General features: G+C 40.5%; 1 long non-coding RNA gene across 1 annotated transcript; it reads left to right on the top strand.

The window, feature by feature from the left end:
* The first annotated feature begins 253 nt into the window (after positions 1-253).
* Positions 254-14,869, top strand: LOC130860215 (uncharacterized). Its single transcript, XR_009055383.1, has 4 exons — positions 254-306; positions 8,532-8,732; positions 12,296-12,337; positions 14,300-14,869. It is a non-coding gene; the product is annotated as an uncharacterized LOC130860215 (long non-coding RNA).
* The last annotated feature ends 11,509 nt before the right edge of the window (positions 14,870-26,378 follow it).

Consider the following 26,378-nt stretch of genomic DNA (forward strand, 5'->3'; position numbering starts at 1 on the left):
CAGTTTATTTCCTGTAAGTATCTTAATCAAAATGAAAAATTATGGCAAAGTTACACTCAGAATTTTTTTATTATAAATGTCAGTAGATGAAAAGAGTTTCCACATTAGCACTTTCTTATCCAGCAGACTTACATGAGGGCCCTAAGAAACCCATACTCCCTTGAATGCCTCTCAAATACGCAAGAAGTGAGGCGAGTCACCTGGCCACTTACCCTGACTTCCTGTTCTCCGAGGAGCAGTGGCAAGAGGAGAAGTTGGAAGAGCCATCTATCTCTACTGTTTTCTGACTGAAGCTCCTGGAAGGGGGTGAGTTTTCTATAAAATAGCTCTTGGTTTAAATAGTACCTGAGACATTCACCCAGTTAATGACTGATACACCTGGAGCTTGACAGAAGTAGAAGGTGATTACAATTATGTGAATCCTTCCCCAGATATGTAGAAAGAAATGAGTTACTAGTTGCCCTGTAGACTATGACTACCTACTTAACCTCACGATTAACTCCATGCTTACTCATCAGGCTTTCTACGTTAGTCACAGATAAAGACAAGTGGGCAGTGGGCTTATATCATGACAGCTTTAAAACCTTGCAAATTCTGGAAGAACACTGAACCTCTGGAGTGAGAGGGGCCTGATGCACCTTTTGCTTCACAGCGTTACTTCTGTGCAGGACAGCGGATGCCTTCTGGAGTACCGTGCGCCCAGAGATATCAAATGGATGGCACCAGCCAGCAGAGAGCATAGTGGTTACTCACCAGCTGATGTGCACCTGGAGTGAGACCATGACTAAGAGACAGCTAACGTTCACAGATGATCTAACATCTTCTAAAGAGAAGGAAGCCAATGACTTTCATACAAACTAGAGTCATGGACGGGATAGTTGAACCCATCTGAATAACCTCCAAAGCAGGAGTAGGTCAGCAGAAAGCAAGGAGGTTCTGGAGTGAGGTCCAGAAACACCTGTGGGTGTTCACTGTTTTCTTTTACAGGTTTTAGGTTGCTGTTATGTGGATGCATGGAGCTGGTGTTCAGGTAATGGGTAACGAGGGACTTTAGGGAGGTCAGAGAGAGCCCATTTCAGAGCTCAGAGGACAGTGGACACGTGGGAGGAATGGCCATAATTCAGAACATTTTCCTGACCCTTTGCTTAAAATCAGTTCATGTGGAGTAATGTTCTGTGTGGAGACGCCAGTACACAACACACAGATCACTCTCCTCGATAAACACAGCTCAGAACAGTGCTCCATAATTCACACTGTGCAGTTGGCATTTTAATAGATGAAGCAGAGGAATGCTGAACAACCTTAACTTTGCCAAACTAGTGAAGGTTTACAGTATTTCACTCTCAGGAGGATGAAATGTATGGCATGGAAATAGAGGCAGACACTCAGTCGTACAAACCAAGACAATTCAGCCAGAGAAGAGAGATAAGAAGGGAGGAGAAAATGTCAGCACAGTTAGGATGTGCGTTACTGCTTCTGTGGCAGCAAGACAAATTCTAGACTCCACCGAGGAGTGAACTAGTTACTTCGTGCCATGCCACGACTAGCTGGGAAATTCAGTGGGATTCTGCATTAGAGGAAATTATGATAGCCAAGGGACTTCAGTTTGCAGATTAACATCAACCTTTGGCTTTGGCAATTCAGCTGAATAATATTCTTTCCAGCCCTTAGTCTGGCTTTTATTACTCAAACACACACACACACACGTATATATACACATACATGTATACACACTCCTACCCGTGCACATACATGAACAGACAGTCAATCATTCTCTTGTTTTTGCATGCTTGGAAGAAAGTTCTATCTACTTTTTTTTTAATTCAACAAATATTTAACAATAAGTAAGATTTAAGGATCTCATGTACAGCATGGTGACTGTAGCTAATAATACTGTATTATGCATTGAAATTTGCTAAGAGAGTAAATCTTAAGCATTTTTACAAAAATAACTTTTTAAATTTATGTATGTGTGCTCTTTTCACTATTAAACATGAGTAAACAGACATGAATTGCGTTCAGAAAAACCTCTAATGTGAAAGACAAAGGACAAAACATGCAGAAAAAGGAAATTAAAAGAAGCAGAGACAAAGGAGGAGGCAGAAGAAAAATATATATATATATATATTCATCAGAGATAGGAGAAGGCATTTTATCAATGAAACAAAAAGATAATGCTAAAAAATGTGAAAAAATAAAGAAATTAAAACAAGAGTTTTTAGAGATGTGGCCTTTAAATGTGATAGCAGGAAAAAATATAAATTTATCAGTGGTAGAGGATAAATTTGAAGAGCTCCTTTTCTATGTATAGCTAGCAGAGAGATGGAGAAAAGGGAGCGAAAAGAAGAAATGTAGAGGTGTATGCCTGGACAAATATTAACCAGCTCAAGGTGGTGATATATAATAGGTGCCCAAGTAAGAGTGAACCCAGAAAATAAGGAAGAGGAAGTTATCAAAGAAATAGCATCTAGCTTTATGAACGGGGGCACAACACATAGAAAAGCATGTCATTTTAAAATCACAAAACACCAAGGAGACAGCAAGTCTTAAAGCTTCCAGAGAAAAAAATAGGTCACATTCAAGGATTAGGAGTAAGAGTGACATGGCCTTTTTTTTTTTTCTTTTTTTGACATGGCCTTCTTGACAGAAGCACCGGAAGCTAGAAGATGGTGGGGAGTGGGGGGGGGGGGGGACTTTTAGCCTCATATTTTATACCCAGCTGATAATTAATTACATGTAAGGGTAAGGAAGGAAAAAGATTATTCAAGAAATCTCCAGGACAACAAGGAACAGAAATCCCTGAACCTTGCCCCTTGCAGAGCCAGATAGCGGAGCAGTTTGTCCAGATAAAAGGGGGAGAACACAGATCTCAAGGAGGACTCTTGCCCAAGCAAAGAGTGGTGGGGTGGGAGGGGCCTGCCTGTGCCGCAGGTGGTGAGTGGCTCTGATAAAGTATATGAGTTTACTTTGAGGGGTATTTTACAACTGTGACAGTTTAGGAAGACGTAGGGATAAGGGCATAAAAAATTGAACAAACTATTAAAGAAATATCTTTGACTTCAGAAAAAATTAAAGATGCATAAGGAAGGAACATAATACAGTACATAGCTTATCTGTGAGTTTTATTTACATAGTCATAGTAATATAAAATACCAAACACTGATTTGGCCAAAAATTGTGAAATGATTGTTTTGACAAAATGGAAGGAATCACATGTACTTGTGAGATGTGGGGCTCTCACCATGTACAAAAAGAAGGGTGTCATAGAAAACAAACCTGTGCTTACCAAGGAGGGAAGGGGAGGAGGGATCAATCAGGAGTTTGGGATTAACATACACACACTGTTATGTATAAAATAGACAACCAGCAAGGACCTACTGTATAGCACAGGGAACTATGCTCAATATTTTATAATAACCTATAAGGGAAAAGAATCTGAAAAAGAATATGTATATATATATATATATATATATATATAATATATATATATATTATATATATGATTCACTTTGCTGTACACCTGAAACTAACACAGCATTGTAAATCAACTATACTTCAATAAAAACAAAAACAAAAAAGGGAAAATATGTCATGAAATGAATTAAAAAATCCCGTTTGAAGATTTAAAAAAAAAAAAAAGAGGTGTCAGAAAACTAAATTTTCATCTTCTATCGCAGAAAATCAACATATAGTGGAGTAGATAAAACTGAAAGCTAGAAATAAAACACAATATTTGAAGAAGCTAAAAGTGGTTGCCTCTGGTGAGTGAGATGGGAGTGGGGAGGCATTGGGCAGGGACTACTCTTTTTTTATCGTCCTGTAACCCTGTTTGAATTCTAACCCATAGTAACATATTCATTTGATTACAATAAAGATTAAATTAACTTCACTTAGTATGATAGTCTCTAGTTGCATCCATGTTGCTGCAAATGACATTATTTCATTCTTTTTGTGGAAAAGAACATTTAAAAAAAACTCTATATGTGTATAACTGAATCACTTTCTTGTACAGCAGAGATTGGCACAACACTGTAAATAAACTATACTTCAATCAAAAAAATCCAAAAAATAATCAAAAAATTTTTAAAAAGGTTAAATTAAAACATAAAGAACTAGATGCTGATTAAAGTACTTTCCCACTTGCTCATCCTAAGGATCTACTAATTTTATGCAAAATTTCAAACAAAACCTACATTAAGCTATAATGGTATTTCAGAAGTAGAATTAATTACTTCCAACTAAGAGAACTGGGGATGTTTCCATTAGGGGAAAAAGGCACTTGGGCTGGTCCCATCAGAAAGAATCAGATTTCAGTAGGTGGGAATACAGAAAATGGAATCCTGGGTCAACAGAATGGAATAGTCCATTTCAAGGACAGTCTGCATAGAGCCAACAAGTAATCTATTCCCTGGGGTCCCTGATTGCCTCTGGCACAGAGAGCTAAACCTTTACCACTAGCCACTAAGTGCTAGGGCCTTCCACAGATTATCTCATGTAACCTCACAACACGCTATGTGTAAATACATTAACCACATCACATTGGTGAGTGAAGTGAAATTGAAGACAGTTAAGGCACTTGTTCAAGGGTACCCAGGCAGTCAGCAGTGGAGAGAGAAATTAAACTCAGTCATTTTCTGTTAAATGCCCATTCTCTTTCTTACATTCTGCCTTGCCTTCTTGGAATATCTGCACATAATTTATACACTTGACATACCAATGTACATAAACCTTTTTTTAGGAGTACAGACAGATGAAATAAACAAATCCTAAAGGGGCAGACCTGCACTCACCCACATCTACCTTTTTTCTAGGTCCTTCTCACCACATCCTTTCCTTCAGCTCTCACAAAGATCAACACACAGATAGACATTCTACCAGAGAGGAAGCAAGAATCACAGACTGTTCAAATAACACAATTGACTGATGCTAGTTTTGTTATTGTTGTTGTTCAATTTATTGTACAGTGTAATGATTTAATGAATCAAAGAGGCTTTATTGAAGGATATTAACCTTTCTGATCATTGGGAAGGCTGAAGGAGCAAAATCAAGTCTCAACTCATGCACACCAAAAATGCCATCATGCTTCGTGCCCCTCCTCACCCCACCCACATTCACACGCTCCAAACCAGGCAGCAAAACCATTTCAATGAGCAAGCTCAGTGCTTCTGCCACCATGGGATGTTAAGACCTGACTTCACCTTATTCACAAAATCAGCAGTTCTAATGCCACTTCCATATCAGGAATTTGACCTTGTGATTGCTGCTGTCGCCAAAGACCCACACATCTTTGAAACCAGCTGTATCAGCAAGAGGGAAGCCCCATGCTGGTTCTCCCGCTGGTGACTTCCAAATCAAGCCTCACTTGAAAGCAGGTGACAGGGCAAACCTATGCCACATGTATCCAACTGGGCTGCAAGAGAACTTCAGAGTTTGTCTTCTGAGGTGGGCAGTGGGAACTGTTACAAGTGAATTATTTAAAAGATGTGGGCAGCCACGAATATGACATGTCTACTGTGAACCCATGCAGTAGGAGTGAATGATGGGGTCGTTACAGACAGTGGGAGCACTGGAGGAGGAGTACATCAGGACAGGTGAAGAGACGTGGCATTTGTGCCAGAAGTGTTGAGTTTGAGGTTACTGTAAGATGTAAATGGAGACGTTTAATTGAATGTATGACCCTGGAGCTTAGATGAAAGGTCAGAACTCCAGATAATAACATGGACAGTATCAGAATACAGATGGCAATTGATGCTGTAGAACAAAATGAGATCATCAGAGCATGCTGAGTGAAGAGAGGGTGGGCCTTCGAGCCACAGGCAGCTCAGACAGGAAGTGGTTGGACAAAAGAGGAAGAGTCAACAAGCAGACATAAAGAAAGGTCAGAGCAGAATGAAAAAGCAGTTAGAACTAGCAGGGCTCTGGAAGGCAAGACAGAGAGCATTTCAAGAAGGGTAGGGTTCAGACCCAGCAAACCCTTCTAGAAACAGTCATTATATAATTATTCATTTCCTTGAAACTTTTACTCTTCATTCCATGACTTTAGTCTGATTTGCTCTGCTTACATGGGGTCACAATGACCTGAAACAGAGAGTCGTTAAAAATGCAACATGGGTGAGGCAATAATAAAAGCCTGAGTTGATCCTAAGGCTCTTCCAGCTTCTGAATCATATTCTTTCTCCCAACATTCTCAGTGCCTCCTCCTCTTCCTACCTTGTGAACGTGGGCCCGGCGTTTGTGGCATGTTGTCATCTTTCTCTTCTCTTCCTGGCCATCTTATCCAGAATGCTCTGTGGCCAGGCCCTTCCCCACATCCTTCTGCCCCAATAGACTAAACTCAGGCTACCCTGATCATACCTGCCCTGCATTTCATCCTTGTCCTTCATTTGGTTAATTCCTATTCACCTCCAGGTCTCTCTTTATATCTCACTTTCTCCAAAATTATTTTCAAGTCCTCCCAGCCGAAATCTGGGTTAAGTACTCGCAACATCCATCCCCATAAAACCCAGGACTTCCCATATATCGACACTGTGTGAAGAAGTGTCTGGGCTCTGGCTCTGCACTAAGTTAAAATCCCTGCTCCACCACCTGTGTGAGCTTGGGACAGTCCCCACCTTATCGAAGACTGACAGTGCCCAATCCAGGCAGGTGCTATGAAAATTAAAGAGAGAACATGCATTTAAAGCACTAAGCAAAGGAACTGAAAGACAGAAAGCACTTGGCAAACACAGTGCATTATTATTAATATCACCCGTATTTTCACTCTCATATTGTTTTATGAGGGTGATAAAATGTCTGCCTTCTTCACTGAAATACAAACTCTGTAGGGATAGGAGCTGAATCTACCTTGTTTAAAAACAAAAGAAAAAAAATCATCCCTGGGACTGGACTCTAGTAAGACTTCAATGTACTACGTGTAAAAAATGACTCCAAACCCAAAGGACCAAGACCCCACCACCACCCTGCCACCCTGACACTCATTTCTATTCAGATGGATAATGAAAAACTCAAATGCAACATATTTTAAATCAGTGATTATCTTGAGCCCTAAGTACCATCTCATTCTGACTCTGCTTTTACTGTTAAAGGAACCACAATTCCCCCAGTGACCTAGACTCCAAACCTCATGGTCATCTCCAGTTGTTCCCTCTTCCTTGACCCCTACATCTAGTGAACTTCATTAATATTGACAATATTAGGGACAAGGCTGAGTCAGGGGTGATGGTAAGGATAATAGTAGTCACGTGAGGTTGTGATAAAAAAAATGAAAATACCTGGCAGTAAGTTAACCTTTAAATAGCCATGAGACTGAAACTAACACAACATTGTAAATCAACTATAATATAAACTAAAAATTAAATTAAAATTAAAAAAAAAAAGTATCCATGAGAAGCCTGCCTAAACGAACCGTCCTTGCGCTGAACTGTAGAAGGACACCTGAAGACAAATCAGGGGTATCAGGATAGTGATTTTGGTATTTATACTCCAACATTTATATAAATCATTTATTAATGAATTTTTAATGACGATAATCTGTCAAACCATTTGTGTGTTATGAAAAGCAACTCCAGGCTTTCCCTTCATTCTCAAGAGTCTGATTCTGAATGTAATAGTGACAAATAGCACAGCTGGGTACATTTCTTCAGTGCCAAGTGGTTCTTTGATCCCTGAGGTTTTCTGCAAAATCAGAACTACTCCAATTTACTCTTGTTCGTTTCCTACTTCTCATTTACCACTGTGGATGATGGAAAATTACAAAATGATGGAAAAAGTTAATGCAACTGGGGATAAGCCAGGAGAGTGACCCTAATTGGGACAAGAAGTAGGCAGAACGAGGGGGAGGAGGGATAGAAAAAATATACCATTATTCTGGCATTATCGGGCTTAGCTGAGGTTCTGGGCTGATTGAATTGACTCTGGCAAATGGAGTGATGTGTGTATCTGTGGGACATAAAAGTTGTTTCTTTGACACCTGGATCCTACATCTTCCTGGCCATGTGGCCAGGGTACATGCCTTAGAATCATGTGATGAAGATGCACCGGTTACTAGGAGTCTCATGAGTCAGCTGGGCCTGATGTTTATTGTTTCATAAAGTCAAGGAAATGACCTAAAGCTTCACCCTGGTTTTCCCAATTATATCCCAAAAGATATGCTTCCAAAAAGGCCAATGATGTCCCTCCACCAAGCTCCAACCTCAATGAAACTATAGTGTCCACACATCAGCTGCAGCTTTTTTCCCTATGTACTGATGGTTAAAAGTAGCTATTTTTAAGCTTATTACCATTCTCACACTTGATCTCAGTCTATCATCTAACCCATCTATCTTCCCTCCTTTGTCTTTTATTCAAAGGTAACACAGTATCCTGGCTAAGGATTGTCACATGTATGAGATGGACAAGGTTTTCATAGCAACTCCTGGCCTAGGTGACTAGCTGTCTCTGTGCCACTCACTGCCTTGGGTGCATAAAAATGGTATTTCGATTAATAATCCTAACTGTGCAAAATAAGCACTATTATTATCACCATTTTATAGGTGAGAAAATAGAGGCTTGGAGGTGTTATGTGGCTGGTCCAAAATCACACAATGAAGGAGTAGCGGTAATAGGATTTAATCTTCAGCCTCGCGAAGCCAGAGACAAAGCTCTTAATGATTACAAAACACTGCCCCTGGTGGCAACATGAAGAATTACATCTCAGTGACCAACAGGATAAAAACCACGTGGATCAACAGGAGGTAAATATAGAGCATACATACCTCTTGCCTAAAGATATGCCTATTGGGGGTTGTTTGTCCAGCTCCACTACATGCAGGCATGCTTACTGAGTCTTGCTATCTGGCTCTTTCTTAAGAAGTTCTTTTCCTAGTTGTATTCTTTTACTCTCAGCTTAGCTGAATGCAAAACAAAACACAAGACACTCTGCTTAGTTCCTTAAATTATGTGCCAGCCTGAACAAAAATGACCACTCAGAGACATTTTACTCAGCCCCAGAATCATAATACCACAGTAATGGAACTGGAGGCTGGAAAATACCACCCAGATCCCCAAACCCCACAAGGAAAGCATTTCTTCCCCCAGGAGTATTGGCTGCTGACAGCTGAGTTTGTCTCCTGGGATTGCTCAATGCTGAAAGAAGCTGCCTTGTCCAAGGTTACACCCCGTATGGACAAGTTCAAAGTTCCAGCCCTCCTGCCTCAGTTAGGGACCACTGAAAGCCATCCCAGCTCTAGAGTACCAGATGGACTGGCTGCACCCCCATTACCATTGCACTGTGGTTCAACTTATTCCTCTGTCCAAGCTGCTTCCCTCTCTCCTTTCAAGCGTTTCCAAGAGCATCCTCTAATAAGCCTGCCACAGGCAAATCTCAGAGTCTGTTTCTCAGGGAACCAACCTAAGATAATACTCAACTCAACTTCAATGATATTCACAAATACTGTCACTTTAAATAAGGTTCAGGAGTGCAGTATAAAAATATATATCATAGAAGCACATGGATATAACGTTCAGAAACATACCAGAAGGTAAAAGTCATATATGAATTGGAAATCATTCAATCAGTTCTCACATGCTGCTAGAGTATGTGACCACTTCACATTTCATAACTTTGTAATTGTTATCATGCCACTTAAATTCCCTGTCCCTCAGTTTTTTAATATCTAAATAAAAGGATGTAATTAAATGTTTTCTATGGCCACTTCAGACTAAGTCCAAAACTTTACCTTAAAAGTTCATAGTGAAAACTTTTACAATCTTTCCTACAAGGTTGTTCTTGAAGGTTATTTGTTTGTTTTGTTGTGACCTTGAGCTGTTCATCTAGCATTCTGATATAGTGATTAGGGATATAGGCCTTTTTCATTAGTATCAGCATCAAACACGTGTAAGGCATGGTTCAACTCTAGGAAACCACTGGGACAGTAATTGTTGATCCTTCTTTGGGGTAAAATTCTCTTTTAAGTTGATGCTAAAATTCTTCACTAGGAAAAACTCACTCTAATTATCACATTAGCCTGAAGTGTCTCAGTCTCAAAGGCTCAAGCTCAAATCCCTCCTGGGATCCCTCTAATTCAGTAACTTCCTATTGACCTTCTTTCCCTTTTAGTTTCTTCTTTGAATGGAAACATGGGAATAAAGATACAGACTGTCATCGGGAAAGATGAATTACTATTAAATGAGAAACCTCAATCTCAATGTTAAACTTACAGAACTTAGTCTGCATGGTCCTAAGGAAACAAACTTAAGAAGACAGTAAAAAAATAATTAATAAAAGATAAAGTAACTTAAATAACACAGCTAGAGAAAAGAATGATGGGATAGAGGTTAAAGTTTCTATATTCAGACATTCTTGATCTCACAGGTGTGGAGGAAAGAAACATTTTCCTTCGATCAGATTAATACCATGTGTTGTTAGGACCCCTGAAAAAAGTAGGGCAGAATCCATCCACAGCAACAAGCTTGCCATGGTATGCCTTTGTGGGTTCTGTCTTTCCTTTTTCATATTATAGACTGGGTCCCTTTTCACTATTCACATCAGGGAAGAAGAGGAGGAACTCCTGGGATCCTTAAAGATTCACAAGTTACAAGACTGTCCTACATGCCTGAGGGTGGACAGCAAAAATAAAATTATATTCTTATAAAACACAATCGTTGCATGTATGCTCATAATCTCTGCATTGGGAGCAATCTGGATAGCACGAATCAGAGCAACCAGCTCAAGGTTTTCTTCTCCAGATGCTCTTTTATTTGGAAAATAACTTGGGAGGCTGAAGTATAAGAGAGGTATCAATAAATGATATGCAAGTGTGTGTGCGTGCGTGCGTGTGTGTTTATCCAGTGCCACTAACTGCCAAAGGAAAACTGGCTTTGTCCCTCTCCATTGAAAAGATCCTCTTTAAGAGGTGACCATTTAAACTGGTATCACCTCTAAATGTGTTCTGTCATGGAGGGGCTTCAAGGACACAAAGAATAGAACGTGAATGGCTTCCTGAAGTTACACAATGTAAAAAGGGTTATGTGTCCACAGACACACACCCTAAAGATAGTCCTATTTCTTTTGTTCAAATTAAGAAAGGAAATGATTAAAAAGTGAAATCTTTAGGTCAGTCTGGATCTTACAGTGACTTAAAGATTCTTGACAAAAGAGCGCAAATAATTATCATCTGGCAATCCTCCTCCCAGTATTTACCTTAGGAAAGAAAGATGTGAACTCAGATTTAAAGAAATAACTATTCATCCTAACACAATTATAACAGTAAAATACAAAAACATTTTGTGAACAAAACTAAGAGACTAATCACCAGAATAGTATTAAAGAATGTGACACAGGAAATGGTTCACCATGTTGTGTTATCTGAAAACAGTCAGTTACTACATAATATGTACAAGTCCCAAATTTCATGAATATATGTGCAGCTGGAGTTTGCAATAGCATATAACAGTTTTAGCCCTAACTAGGCATAAGTTAAACCAAACAAAACATGCCCCGCAACTTTATAGATCGGAGGCCGGCTCCCATGCTCTGCCCACCCTGCATTATCAGACTGAAGCAGGCTGAAATGCCAATCTCCTGGGGGAGGTGGTAGAACATGGTGAAGGGGGAGGAGGGGTGGGAACATGGCCCCATGCAGGCAGTTGAGAGGCAGACGGTGTATCCTCATGTCCATGTATCCTCCAGGCCCAACCACAGCCTAAGGACAGGAACAGTCACAGTGTCTACTCAGAGTGAGACACAGGGTGTGAAGAGGATAGGTTACCTGCCTGAAGTTACAAAGATTTAAGTAGGGGGTAAGACTCTGATCCCAGGTAATTATTCTCTAGAGCCTAAAATTTTAACCAAATACCAATCTGCTTCTGCATAAATAAATTACGGGAGAGAGACTAACACACACACACACACACACACACACACACACACACACACACACACACACACAGAGCTCCGTGTTATTTACAGGTGGAAGGAGCATCAGTGATGTCATATGTATTACCACAAGGTCCAGCATGTTATTTCAATTCACCTCCCCGGCTATACAATATTAAAAGGTATCTGGATTTCCTGAGGTCAGTGGAGGGATGTAGCCAGACACATTAGATTCTGGGTGTGGGGTGGGGGAATGGATTTAACATCTGCTACAGATTACCTAGAAAAATAAGCTGGTGATATTGATTAGTGGATTTGAAGCTGCTTTAAAAGGTACATCCCTAGAGCTTTGATTTGTGAACAGAACTCAGCTTGGAAAAACATTCTGGAGAGGCAGGAACAGGATTCTGTCCTAATGAAGCTTTTTCATCATTCCCTCAGAAGCAGAGAAAACACCAGACTTGCTGAAAACACAGAGTCAAGGTAAAGCTTATATCTATTGGTTAACACAATAGATATCTTAAATATCCTAAAAGGACCAGAAAAATATTCACAATAAGTTTGCAAAATCAGTTTTCACAAATTTAAGTTTCGGAATGTAGAGAGAAAACATCAAATGTATAAATGTAGACTTGACAGGAAAGAACTGTTAATAGTCATCCTCATAGTTCTATACGCAATGAAAAAAACATTACACATAAATCAGCTTCAAGTGGATCGATAACTTAAATGAGAAAGAATAAACCATCACACTTTTAGAAGAACACATGTAACACTAAATTCATGACAGAGGAGTTGCAAAGGGCACAGAAGGAAAATCATTAAAAAAAAGTTGATAAGATAAATTATATTAAAATTGGGACCTTCTGTTGACTAAAACATCAGAGAAAGTGGGAAAACAAGCTAAAACTTGGGAGAAGATACCTGAAGGCCCATATAATCACAGAGGTTTAGTATCCAGAATATACAAAGAACTCCCATAAATCTATAAGAAAAAGACAAACAACCCAGTAGATACAAGAGCAGAAGATTAGAGCAGCACTTTACACGTGAAGGAACACAACTGGCAAATTAACACATGAAAACACACTGAAACTCATCAATGGTAACCAGGGAAGTGACAATGTAAGCCACAGTGAGATGTCATCTCACCACCACCAGAAAAGCAAGTATTAAAATCTGACAAATCCAAATATTGGTGAGGACATGGATAAATGGAAAGTAGTCTTCTTTATTTTTTTTCCTTTTGGCCGTGTCACATGGCATATGGACTCTTAGTTCCCCGACCAGGGATCAAACCCACGCCCCCTGCATTGGAAACATGTCAGGGAATTGTAGTCTTATCCACTGTAGAAGTATACAGAGGTATAAACTGTTTGGATCATAATGTGGCATTATCAATTAATTTTGAAGATACACATATCCTATAATACAGCCCTCCACATGCTAGAAAAACTTCTTAGCAGCACTGTTTATGAAAGCAAAATAATAATAATAACATGAATGAATCAGCAATTTGTAGAATACGCATAATATGATTTCATGCATTTAAAGTATAAAGTGTACAAATTAAACAATATACTGTTTATTGATAAAAAACTTAAAAGAGAAGCAAAGGGATAAAACCCCCAAATTCAGAACAGTAGTGACTTCAGGGGAGTGGGAAGTAGATGGGACTGGAGAGGCACATGGGGGCTTTGGAAATAATGATCATATTCTATTTCATAAATTAGGTGGGTGGTGGGTACACAGGTATTTGTGGTGCTTTTATACGTCTGCATCTTAAACATGTGCTTATAAATATTATTTTGTGTATTGATGCAGTAGTTATTTTAAGACATCAAATGTTCTCAGTGAGGTTTTGTTGTTTTTGGTTTTTGGTTTTTGGTTTTTCAAGTATGGGTAACTTGAAGCTGTTTTACAATTATTTATGATGGTTTGCATATTTTAAATAATTTTTCCAAAATTGAGGATTTTGTTCTACCTTTTCATTTTGTGTGTCTAATTTATTTTCAGTGCTATTCTCATTCTAGGCTGCTTATGCTAGCAAAAAAGGTAAAACAACCTGAATATCAAAAAATATATACTTTACTATTTCTTTCATTAAGCTCGGGTTTTTTTTTTTCTTTTTGTTGCTGTGATAGAACAATTTAAATCATTACTGAAAAATCAGGAAATGCCGCCAAACAAAAGGAGACAAAAAAGAGAAAAACAATACTCATAGCCCCAGAGAGGCAAGCACTCCTAATACTTTCAGATTAATTTCCTTGCTGCCTATGAGTTAATAAAATAATGGAAAGAGCAGTACTTTGTTATACATGTTTTATAATCTACCATCGTTTAGTCAATCTACATCAGAGAGCAGAAAACTCTGAATCTGCCCTCTCTCTCTCTTTTCCTCTGTATCCTAAAGGATTTGTAAAATAATTCAATCTTCCCCTTAAGGCAGGAAAAACCAAAGAGTTTGGATGGAGAACAGTGTTCATTATGAATGTCAACTCGGATCAGTTGCTGTGGTTCCGTGAGTTCTGTTTTGAGACGTTTTATGAAAATGCAGCTGAGCTGTGAATTCCGTCTGTGCCAAAAGCTTTGAAAGAGAAAGGGAAGAAGCACCCATGCCCAGCGTCTGCCATCCCAGCCTACAGGACCTCTTCGTTTACAAGACAGCTTCCTTGGCGATCTCTATTTTCCGAGCTAAGCGCTCTAGAATACTCTCTATGTTACTCCACACCTTTGTCTTCCTCCTTTACAGCCTATGTTGAAAGGCAGCTAGTTTACTCTGTCTAATATTGAAATTGTACATAACTTGAGATCTTTAAGGTACCACACTTGCTATGAAGTGGAAAGAGCTACACTTAAAATATCATAATGGATGCCTGGAAATCTATAATGGCTAGAAACATTTAAAATTTTAATAACTTAATTGGCATATCGTACATTGTATACTACCAATAATTCTCTATGAAGGAGGTAGGAAAGCTGAAAAGGAAAACTATACAGCTTCAATTTGTACTTTATACTGATGACCATAGGTGATCATTTTCAAGTCAAGCCTATTATGATCATAGAAGGGAACCAAATTGAGGATAAATTGCAAAGTGTATGAAAATAGACTAGGGTCTCATTTATTAAATCTCAATAAAACTGAGCCATCACATCGCACCAGTCCATTTCTACAAAATCTCCCCCATCACCATAAACCAGATTGTAATGTGTCTTGGTAGAGTAGGTCTGGGTTCCAATCCTCTTCTACCAAAGGAAAGAAGGCTGGTTCCTGATATAACACAAGCTTTCCTTTGAAACTAATGTGCAACAGTGATGCTATCCACCCACAGTACTACTACTTGCTAAAAATGTCCTCCTTTAACTAGTTTTAAACTTAAGCCCCAACCCACACCTTCTCATTTGAGATTTAGGAGAGGCAACTTGTGTAATGGAAAGGGCAGGGACTTTAAAATGTTTACACGTCTTCGTTTCTTGGTTCTCTCATTCACCAGCCAATGAACTTAGGCATGTTACTTAGCCTCTCTGAGTCCTATTTGCCAAATAAAGATACAATGCCCACCTTGCAGGAATGATGTGAAGAGAAATAGGGTAACGTGTCAATATAGCCCAGCACAATGACTAGTTCATGGCATGAGCTTAATCAATGTTGGCTGTGCCGTGTATATCAGGGAAATAATAATCTAGGGTTTAATACATAAATTGCCATTTATTTTTATATCAAAAAAATTTAATGGCTTTTGATGTTACTTATCCAGTCTCATTTTCCAGCTTTAAGAGACATTTTATGGGACTTCCTAGGTGGTGCAGTGGTTAAGAATCTGCCTGCCAATGCATGGGACCTGGGTTCGATCCCTGCCCAAGGAGGATACCACATGCCACAGAGCAACTAAGCCCGTGAGACACAACGATTGAGCCCATGAGCCACAACTAGTGAAGCCCATGCACCTAGAGCCCATGCTCCACAACAAGAGAAGCCACCTTAATGAGGAGCCCACACACCACAATGAAGAGTAGACCCCACTCCCCACAACTAGAGAAAGCCCATGTGCAGCAACAAAGACCCAACACAGCCAATAAAGAAATAAATTTATAAGAAAAAGAGAGAGAGAGAGACATTTTAAAACTATTGCTTCCTAAGGCAACCTCTCTAAACTTTTCTTGACTTCAATGGCCTACTAGTGCCTCCTTGAAGTATGATCACAGCCAGAACAGCAAGTGGTACTCTGAGGCAGATAGACCATGGCGACGGAGTGCTACTCACTAAAGAGTCAGAGCAGGAGCCAGCCAAGGATGTGTGTGCCTCTTTCCAGGGGTTAGCAGCCATGAGAGCAGAGGGATATATAAATGGGCTGCTTGAAGATTCCATCTCCTGGAGGGGCTACAAGGGGACCTCATTGGCCTTTAGTCACATATACACACACACCACCACCACCACCACAACCACCAGCTCCCTTCATCCTTCAGTCCCTTTCCTGCTTGTGATCTGGGTAATTTCCAAGACATTAGGTTGTTCTAGGATTGAAGCAACAGAAAGACACAGAAAATCTGAGATTGCAAGGAAGCCCTCAGGCCTCTGTTTCACCCTCCAAGAGGCTGAATCCCTGAGCTGCAGGATATAGAAAACTGAGAATTCTCCCCAAATCTTAAGCAAACCACTAAGTCCTAAAGCTGTGTTGTCTCTGAGAGCTGGCTTTCCTTAAGGCCACTGTGCCAATATTTTAGATTCTTAGGCATGCTCCCTAATGGAGCATTTTATAAAGGTTTAAAGCCCTTTCAGATACATATTACGTGTAATTTACATGCGAGTAATATCTCCCAAAATTCCATAAGTGAGAACAGTGGCTTCCAATCCCAAGGTGAATTCTTTGCCACTAGCCCATGGTCACCTCACCCCATGCCTTGTTCATCCCCGTCCCCTCACCTCCCAGGCTGCAACACAGAACTACCTTGTTCAGGAAACACTCACCACACATGCACATGCAAATTTCACAGCCACAGCAAATCTGTTTAGAGTTATGAGAAGTATGGAGAGACACCAGTGGTTATACAAGAGGCAATACAAGTGAGAGTGAATTCTGAACCACAGTGTTCGGGTTCAAATCCTCCTTTCTGCACTGAACTCAGTTAACACTGGGCAAGTCACTACTCCTGTGCTTTAATTTTTTTATCTCTAAAGTGGAGATAATAGTACTACTTGAGCATCACATAAATCAATGCATAGAAAACACTTAGATCAGTGCTCGTTTACAGGGCACAAACTGTTAGCTTACACCACTAAACTGGCAAATCACTTCTCCAACTCAAGAATCCCAGGTGCTACAACCACCCAGCCATAGAAGAGAAAGGAAAGAAATACCCACTTCATCCTGAGGTGGCCTTTCACTCCCAGAAGAGGTTTCCTTCATTTTCCTGATTTTGTAGACAATCCATGAAAATACATTTTTTAAAATGTCTATAATAGAGTCAAGAGCTGAGACAGAAGCATTTCTATCACAAAGTCAGCTACCTGAAGCCTAGCCACTATTGCTAGCTCACATTTGAAGCCCTTTCACACCCACAATAATAAGAACTTAATCTCTTAAAATCATCAGCACAGATATCCAACCCTTTTGAAACAGAATTTTCTCACATTCCACCTCCCTCTTACCATAGAAGGCATAAATCTCTAAGAGGCACAAAATCTATGGATTATATGCCCTTTTTATTGGATGCCTGTCATATGTCAGGTACTGTGCTAGCCCTGAGAAATACAACAGAAAACCAGACAGATACAGTCCCTCACCTCATAGAGCTTAAAATTTAGAGTTGCATGTGCTCTCCAACAAGTTTGCCATGAACCATGTGTGGTTATTTAAATTTAAAATTAATTAACATCAAATAAAAGTAAAAGTGTATTTCCTCAGTCACACTAGCCACTATATATATATATTTTTTTTTTTTTGTCTACGCAACATGGCTTATGGGATCTTAGTTCCCTGACCGGGGATTGAACCCAGGCCCTCGGCAGTGAAAGCGCAGAGTTATAACCATTGGACCACCAGGGAAGTCCCTAGACACTTTTTAAGCATTCAGTAGTCATATGTGTCTAGTAGCCACTGCATTGGACAGCACAGATATAGAATATTCCCAGTCTTGTAAAAAGTCCTATTGGAGGGTGCTGATGTACAGGAAGACAAAGGTGAGTAAACAGGCAATGGGAATATGGCACAGAAATGCTAGGACAGAGAAGCAGGATGCTAAAGGGAAAGTCCCTAACTCAGACTTGATAGGAGACAGGAATTCTGGAACAATTCCTAGAGATAGTGACATCCAAGCTGAGACTTGTTCATTTGTTTAACGAGCATCTATCATGCGCCAGGTGCTGAGAGTAGAGGAGCATATAATATAAATAAAGGCTTTTTTCTCACAGAAACTCAGTGGAGGAAGACAGTCGGTAAACAAATATACTGCCCAAATAATTTCTGTTTGTGACATACGCTATGGAGGAGAAAAATGGGATAATGAGGAGAGGCTACTTCACATTGCTGAGAAGTGAAAAGCCAGTTGAGTTTGGGAACCTTAAATATATAATATATACTATTGATACTATGTATAAAATAGATAACTAATGAGAACATACTGTATAGTCCAAGGAACTCTGCTTAATGCACTATGGTGACCTGAATGGAAAGGAAGTCCAAAAAGGAGGGGGTATGTGTATACGTATGGCTGATTCATTTTGTTGTACAGTAGAAACTAACACAACATTGTTAAGCAACTATACTCCAATAAAAATTAATTTAAAAAATATATAATGACACAAGCTTCATGTTGTGTGGTTGTTTTTTCCACCAGTGCTCAGTAACCCAAGAGTAGGTTCAAAAAAGGCAGACAGTTGGGATCTTGCAGCAGACACTGGTTGAGGAATAGAAGTGAGGATAAGGGGAAGAGTTATTGAAGTTCTAGGACATGCAATTCAAGTTTAATAGAAAAAGCAATGAAGACAGGTAGGGCTAACAGGCAGTGAGAAAATAGGTCCAAAACTGGAGATCCAGATGAGGCAGAAGGAGACAAAGGCCAGGGACACCTGGGTGGCAGAAATGGAAGGACAGAGAGACATCAAGGTATGGTCAGAAGAAAATGTTCAAATTTTATTATTCAGAGAAAACAAGTTCCTATGGGAGTGGCCATAGGACTAGATAGATACAATGGAACAGAGGTGAAAGCTGATGTAGGTGAAATACCCAGGATCCAAGACTCTGACTGGCCTCTATAATGTACAGCTCACAACCACATCTCATGAGGTTGTCATAGGCCTGCTTTGTTTTTTTTTTTTTTTTTCCTCCCAAAGACTACTAGACTTAGCATATCACTCTGTCTCCAATTATGTTAACTATTTTCTTTTTTCAAATCACCAGCTTGAATCAAGAGCAGGGTCACAACCACACCTGCCTTGTGTTCTAGGTCCTCACTGGCATGTCCTACACTGACTTTCCTCAGTAAAGGACTTCCTACAGCTCTGAGCTCCTCCCACATTCCTTAGAAAAGCCAAAGGATCACTTACCCTTAGCCTTGTGTGCCTAAAGTGGAATTCTAACCTGGCAACAGGTAAGCACAACCTTAGAAACAAGGTCAGGTTGAACTAAGGGAGCCTGATTTAAGGAATGGCAAGGAAGTACACTGGCCTCAACTCCTACCCCCAACCAGTGTTTACATTTACACATTGGCCTGAAAAATTGCCGTCTTTGTTTGGGCTTATAAACCAAGAGCAGAGTGTAATTCTTACTCCCAGTCCTAGCCACTTATTTTGGCTTCTACCATGGAAATCATCTATGCTTCAACCAGGGATCCATGCTCTGCGATCAAATTATGAGCCCTTAGGACATAAAAAGTGAATTGGTAGAAGAAACCTAGCAAAAGTCAGAATGCAGCACAATAGGTAAACTCCTTACAGAAACATGGACTGTCCTTTCTCTACCTTATAATGTCTGAGATACTCCTACTCACCCCCTTCAGACCCCATTCATTTGACCCTCCATGGTCACGAACGCTTTCCAAACCTTCCCCCATCTTCCCCCATAAAACATTCCCACCTTGGGCCACTACTGTTTGTCTCAATGGCAATTTGTTTCTTAACCTGTTTCCCATTATAAACCACATATTTCTTGAAACAAAGAACACTCTCTTATTTACCTTTGTTTTCCTGATGCTTATGTGTTAGGTAATGCCTAATATATAGAATACGCTTAATGAACGTTTGAGGGAGGAAAGAAGAAAAGGGAAAGAGGGAGGAAGGCAAGAAGGAATATATGAATTAGGAAGGAGAGTGACACTCAGGCTAGAGATAACTTGATAAAATCCTGCGTGTTCCTATTATAAAAGAGGGAAACAGGGATAAGCAGAAATGTGACTGTAAGACCCTTCCTGAAGCTGAGCTTGTGTTTATGCCTGAGCTCTAGATCAGTCTAGAATGTTCCTCTACAACGATGAATCAGGATATATGCATTCTTCTTCACACCTCTTAGCTATAGCGGAGGCAGCGTGCTTAGTGAAGAGGGGCCGAAGCCAACGACCTGGTTCTTGGCTCTGCGGCCCTGTGTGAGCTCCCTAACCCATCTGAATGAGTCCTGTCTGTTAACACCAGGCTATTAACATCTACGGTATGACCTATGCCCAAGTGAGATAACTGAACTAAAAAGCTTCATGAAATCTAAAGGGTACTGCACATGGATGAGATCACTGTCATTGGATCTATCTCCACTGGGTTTCCAGATCTACCTTCCCCCAGGCCAAAGTGTATTCCAGCAATTGTAGGCTGTCTCAACCACATGCAGCACAGGGAGTATACTTGCTTTCAGTATCTGTTAGCTGGATGATATCCCATACATTCACAGTTCTACCATGTTTTATTTTCCCTGTCTACTGTGCTGGGCTTAGAATCACCTCAGAGAGACTGTCAGTCACTGTAGCAAAGCTTGCCCTGGTCATTCTGGTGAGAGAGTCGACTCTCCACCCCACCAAGTTTAGAATTGGAGAAGAGAAGATGGAGGCAGTTTTGCTTAGTCCTCAATTCATAACTTTGAAGCCTGCATAGAAGAGTAAGGTGGCTGAACTAATTATTTTCTAGAGTCCTAAGTTGGTGCCTACCACTGACTGAAATGCAAGAGAAAATTAACTCACTCCTAAACTTTCCCCTTTCAGTTACCTTACAGACATTTTTCTTCTCTTGTCTGCAGAGAGGCAAGAATGTTTTCCTTGAAGATCAGATCTCAAACATGAAAGGAAATTCTAAGATGTAGCTTTCAATTTTTCAATTTCCTACCAATTATCTCCCTCTCCCAAATTCACCCACACCAACACCAAGAGGATGCAAAGGAGCTATTTTGGAACCCAATTAAGCAATGGGGGTCGCATATGAAATCTATTCTGGCTAGTATTTCTCCCACGGTTAGTAGCAGGTAGCCCTACCTCATCCTGAATTTTCTTATATATTAAGCATAGCTAACAGAGAAAACTTGCATGTTCTTTTTGTTTCATAAATTTTCTCACCTTTCCCCAAGGAGGAGGTAGGATCCGTGTCATCCCGGGCATTTGAATGTCAATGCTGAATGTGAAGATGAAGATTATGGGCTAAATGCCAGAAGATCTGAAAGGCTCATGAGGAGAAGATGGAAAGAAACTACCACAGTGACAGGAGTGCTTCTCCTCTGGCAAGGAGAGTGGTTTGGGGTTTGGGTTTTGTTTTTGTTTTGTTTTTTTTTAATTTGAAAGAATACTTTCTTGTTATAACAACAAAAGATTCCACTGAAACTGGAATCATTGGCAGAATATGGTTGAACTTAATTCAACTTTCAAGGGGAAATAAGAAGAGGGTCAAACAAAGTCAATGAATGGAGAAGCCCAAGATTGGCTGGGATTAAATAAATTGGTAAGATTGAGAGAGTTCTATAAACTACAGAGTATTGTGCCAATGTCAATTCCTTTTACTTTTAGAACCACTACTGCAGGATTAGGCTTTCTCTTAGATAAAACAGATAGTTGCTTCTGTGGGATTATTTCTAAGGATCCTGAAGACCTACCTGTCTTCAAAATTACCCCTAAAGTGATGTGTGATAAAATGATCAAATCCTATGCCACAGAAAGTTCCAATACTACTTTGGGAAATAAAAATGAAAAGATATCCAGTTTAGGAATAAACTAATGAGTTATAAAAACCATCAGCTATTAACACCATGGCTGTTTATAGCTAGCCAGTCACCCTGCAAGGTTTTGAGGAAATGGGCCACAGCTGGCATAACTTTCACTTATAGTTTCTCCCACTCATTCAACACATATATATGGAGAGCCTACCATGTGTGAGGCATTCTGGGCTCTTCTACTACATGGTAGTAGAAGAAAAAAACAAGGTGCCTGCCCTGGAGAAGCTCATTTTCTAGCTGGGGGAGAGAAGCAATAAACATAATAAATGGGATGCAGGCAGCAGTAAGTGGCAGCGAGCCCTGGCTGGAAACAAGATCTTGATTCTTAGTTCCCAGACCGGGAGTCCTAACCACGGGACCACAGGGGCCAGTGGCCAGGGCCTGGGTCCCTAGTTCTTGCCTGCCTTGTCAAAAATGAATTCAGGTGAGGAGGCAGAAGGTAAAGAGAAAAGTAAAAAGTTTATTGGAAAAGCAAAGTACCTGCAGAAAGACGCACGGGCAAGCTCAGGGAGAAAGTCCCCAGAATCACGCGTCTTTGGGGAGTTTAAATTCTTTATAAAGGAGTGGTCTTCCGGGTCTTTGTCTTCTTCTTGGCCAATCATATTGTTTTGACTCCAGCATTAATTTGCCTCTGGACCCTCCCCTGGGTGCACACGCACTCCTCAATTAAGATGGATCCTACTGCAGAGGCCTCTGGGAGGGAGAAAGCAAGACTTATTATGGTCTGGCATCTCCTGCCTTTATGACCCCTTGAAGGCTTTTGCACACGGGTAGTGTCTCCTTTGTCCCAAAGATGGGGAGTGTATGACCTCCTGATCTCTTAACAGGGTTTAGCCCCTCTCTGTCCCTGACATAAAAGTGTCCAAATGTCCAGTTATTTATCCTATTTCTGTTGCTGTTTCTTATATCGAGGTGCAGATCTCAAAATATAGACAGGAGTCTGGTCATAAATATGTAATCTGGAGCCCAGTTTTCTCTTGCCTTAGGAAATGTAAACAGGGAACTGGTAATGGATGTCCGACCTGGAGCTTATCTTCTTCTCTGCCTCATGAGATGTAAACGGGAGGCCAGTTGTAAATGCCTAGCCTGGAGCTCATCTATCTTCTACCTCAGCATAAATATAAAATATATGTAAGTGAGATAGTATACTTATAAGAAAGGGGGTCAGGGATGCAGGAGAAGTGAGTGATAATTTTAAATTGGGTGGGCAGTCTATGTCTCCTTGAGAAGGTAAAATTTATGCAAAGACTTAAAGGAGTTAATTATGCAGATATCTGCAGAAGAGTATTCCAGAAAGAGAAAACTCGCATTTTCATCCTGTATTCAGAAACCATACCAAGTGATCAGACAGAAAAGTCCTCAAGAAAGGGGTATATGCAAGAAAGCAGTGTGCCCTGAGGTTGAAACTGGGAGATAACTTGTAATTTAGATGAAAAAAGTCATTAAAAACTTAACACTTCAGGCAATCCCAACTCCAAAAGCCTCTATTTTCCTATCGATACTGATTATATGCCAGGTTTCCTCTGGACGTGAGTGGGAAGACTCTGCTTGACACATTTAGCAAGATGACTCCTTAAAGTCTGAATCAGGCTACAGCAAACATCTAAGAAGGTAATGTGTACTAGTCAGTCCTTTAAAAAGAGGAACAGGAGGGGATCATGGATGGGCAGAGGGAATCTTTGTTTACTCTCCCTCATAATATTTCATCAATACTATAAGCTTAATCCACCCCAGATAAAGAACTATCTTATTACGTTTTAGGTCCTCTACTTCCTTTTGTCAGCTACAATTGGCACTCGCCATTGGCACTTGCCAGCTGCCTCTACAAGGATTAAATCATGTGCTGCTGCAGCTGCTGATTGTCAACAAGCCCCTGAAAGGAGTGCGGGGTGGAGAGCTGAAGTGAGGCACTCTGCGCTCTGGGAAAAACTGGCAGAACAGGTCTTCAGAGTGTCAGATATTTTCAGGAGCCAACTTTATGAGCCCAATTCTTGTATCTCCTCATATCTAGAAAAACACTAAAATTCTTCACGGTGATGATGGCTGCTGGTGACTAGCAGAAACCTTTTCCTAAAAAATATGTGTTCAATTGCATGTACTCCCCCTTCACCAAACTCACATATATACTGACCTCCCCTCTTGCCTCTTTGGAGCAGTTTCTCAGAGCTATCTGGGATGCTGTCTCCTGGGCTGCAGTCCTGACTTTGCCCCAAATAAAACTTAACTCGCAACTCTCATGTTGTGCATTTTTTTTAAGTCTACAGTAATGGTGACCACAAAAGATGGGACCCAGAATGGACTTCTCTCCTTTGCCTGAACTCTGCAAGGAACTGGGGCCTTGGTACCAGCAGAGACCCCTTGCGCCCAACCACCTCCTTGGCAAGTCCAGATGAATCTGGGTATGTCTCTACTGGTTCTCAGATCTCACATATTGGTTGATGATCCTCAGTTTTATTTGGTGGTATAGCAGGTACCTGCCTCCTCCCAGTAGAAAGATACTGGGGCAGGGGAGGGGTGCCTGGTTGAAAGATACCAGGGTTTGCTCAGTTGTGGGAGACTGAGTGGTTAGGTAAGAGGCTGATCTGATGCTTTTCCTCAATTCAGCTGCCTTAATAGAATTTGTCTGCATAAAAGTGAAGATAGTACATGAGAGCTTTGTTCCAAGGAAAAGGGACAAGACTCCTCCTGGCCGGTTATGGTTTTCTCAGGTAACTGAGAAATTTATGGGAGTGGCGGAGGCAGAATCCTCATACTGTGCAGTGGTCCCATAGGAAAACCTGCTCATTAATTAAAACATTTGTTTGTCCAGAAGTCACAGATAAGAATTGGCCGTTCAGTGATCTGAGCACCCCCCGTGGTCTTAGGCTGTGGGTGAAGGGAGAAACTGAGATACATAAGAAGGCTGAAATGACTCTAGGGTTGTGCCTGGGGGAGTTAAGCTCATAAGCAGTGCACTGGCCCACCACACAATCTCACTAGTGGTTTGTTTTTTTTGTTTGTTTGTTTTTTTTTGTTTTTTTTTAATTGCTATTTTGATGGGATTCTTTTCCATTATTTTGCAAGTAGTTATTGTTGGTATGTACAGACATTTATTGGACTTATATATTTATTTTGTAAGTGTTTCTCCTTGGAACTATTAAATCTGAACTCTCTTTCCAGCTTTTTTTTTTTATATAAATTTATTTATTTATTATTTTCTTGGCTGTGTCAGGTGTTTTTGCTGTGCCCGGGCTTTCTTTTTAGTTGCGGTGAGTGGGGGCTACTCTTCATTGTGGTGCGCGGGCTCCTCATTGCCGTGGCTTCTCTTGTTGCGGAGCTTGGGCTCTAGGCATGTGGGCTTCAGTAGTTGCAGCACATGGGCTCAATAGTTGTGGCTCACGGGCTCTAAAGCGCAGGCTGAATAGTTGTGGCTCATGGGCTTAGCTGCTCCACAGCATATGGGATCTTCCTGGAGCAGGGATCGAACCCGTGTCCCCTGCATTGGCAGGTGGATTCTCAACCACTGCGCCACCTAGAAAGCCCTCACTAGTGTTTTTTATCCCAGACAAATTCAACTTTAAAATGGGAAATAGAACCTCTCAGACACAAAAGCAAGGGGCATCAGAAAGCCAGCCTCTGACTAAAACCTCAGCCAGGTTTATGTACATACAAAACTCATACTCACATGTATCTACTTAACTGGGAAATTATACTAAAGGAGATCACAACTTAAATGGCTAAATTGGGGTTCTTTTGATATTCCAAAATTGCTATTTTGCACTCACAGTTAGAAAAAGGCCAGCCTTAAGATCAAATAGACCGAGTGGAATGCTTACTTTGATTGATATCTAGAAGCTTCTAAACTAAAAAGGCTACGAGCACTCTGTCTCTGACTCTGTCTTTCCCTCTTCTCCTCCCATGTATCCTCTTCTACCTGAATTGCTTGGCCCTGATGCTATCTCTTTTCTTCCACCTCCTGCTGCTCCCCTTTCCAGAAAAGGAGGATTAAAAGTCAGAAGTGATTATAGCTCCCTTTAAGGAGAAACCTATTGCAGGGGAGGTGAAACATCCTTGGTGCTTACATACACACCCTGGACCCAAGCAGAACTTAGAGCCTTAGCTAAGGAATTTCTCTGAGTTAGGATCCATTGGGATTTGCTCAGGAATTTCAGTTGACTCTTTGGACCTATGAGCCCAGGTTTTTCAGGTCTATATCAATTATTACAGCTGTTAGTTTCTAAAAGCAAAGCAAGAGAATGGATAAAGAAAGCAGGATGGAAACATTCCTTAATGGATTTTGAACCACAGGCTCAAAGTTAATGCAAGGAATTAGCTCAGAAATTACTCGAATTTATCCCAGA

The sequence above is a fragment of the Hippopotamus amphibius genome, chromosome 1 (assembly GCF_030028045.1).
Source record: "Hippopotamus amphibius kiboko isolate mHipAmp2 chromosome 1, mHipAmp2.hap2, whole genome shotgun sequence".
NCBI lineage: Eukaryota > Metazoa > Chordata > Mammalia > Artiodactyla > Hippopotamidae > Hippopotamus > Hippopotamus amphibius.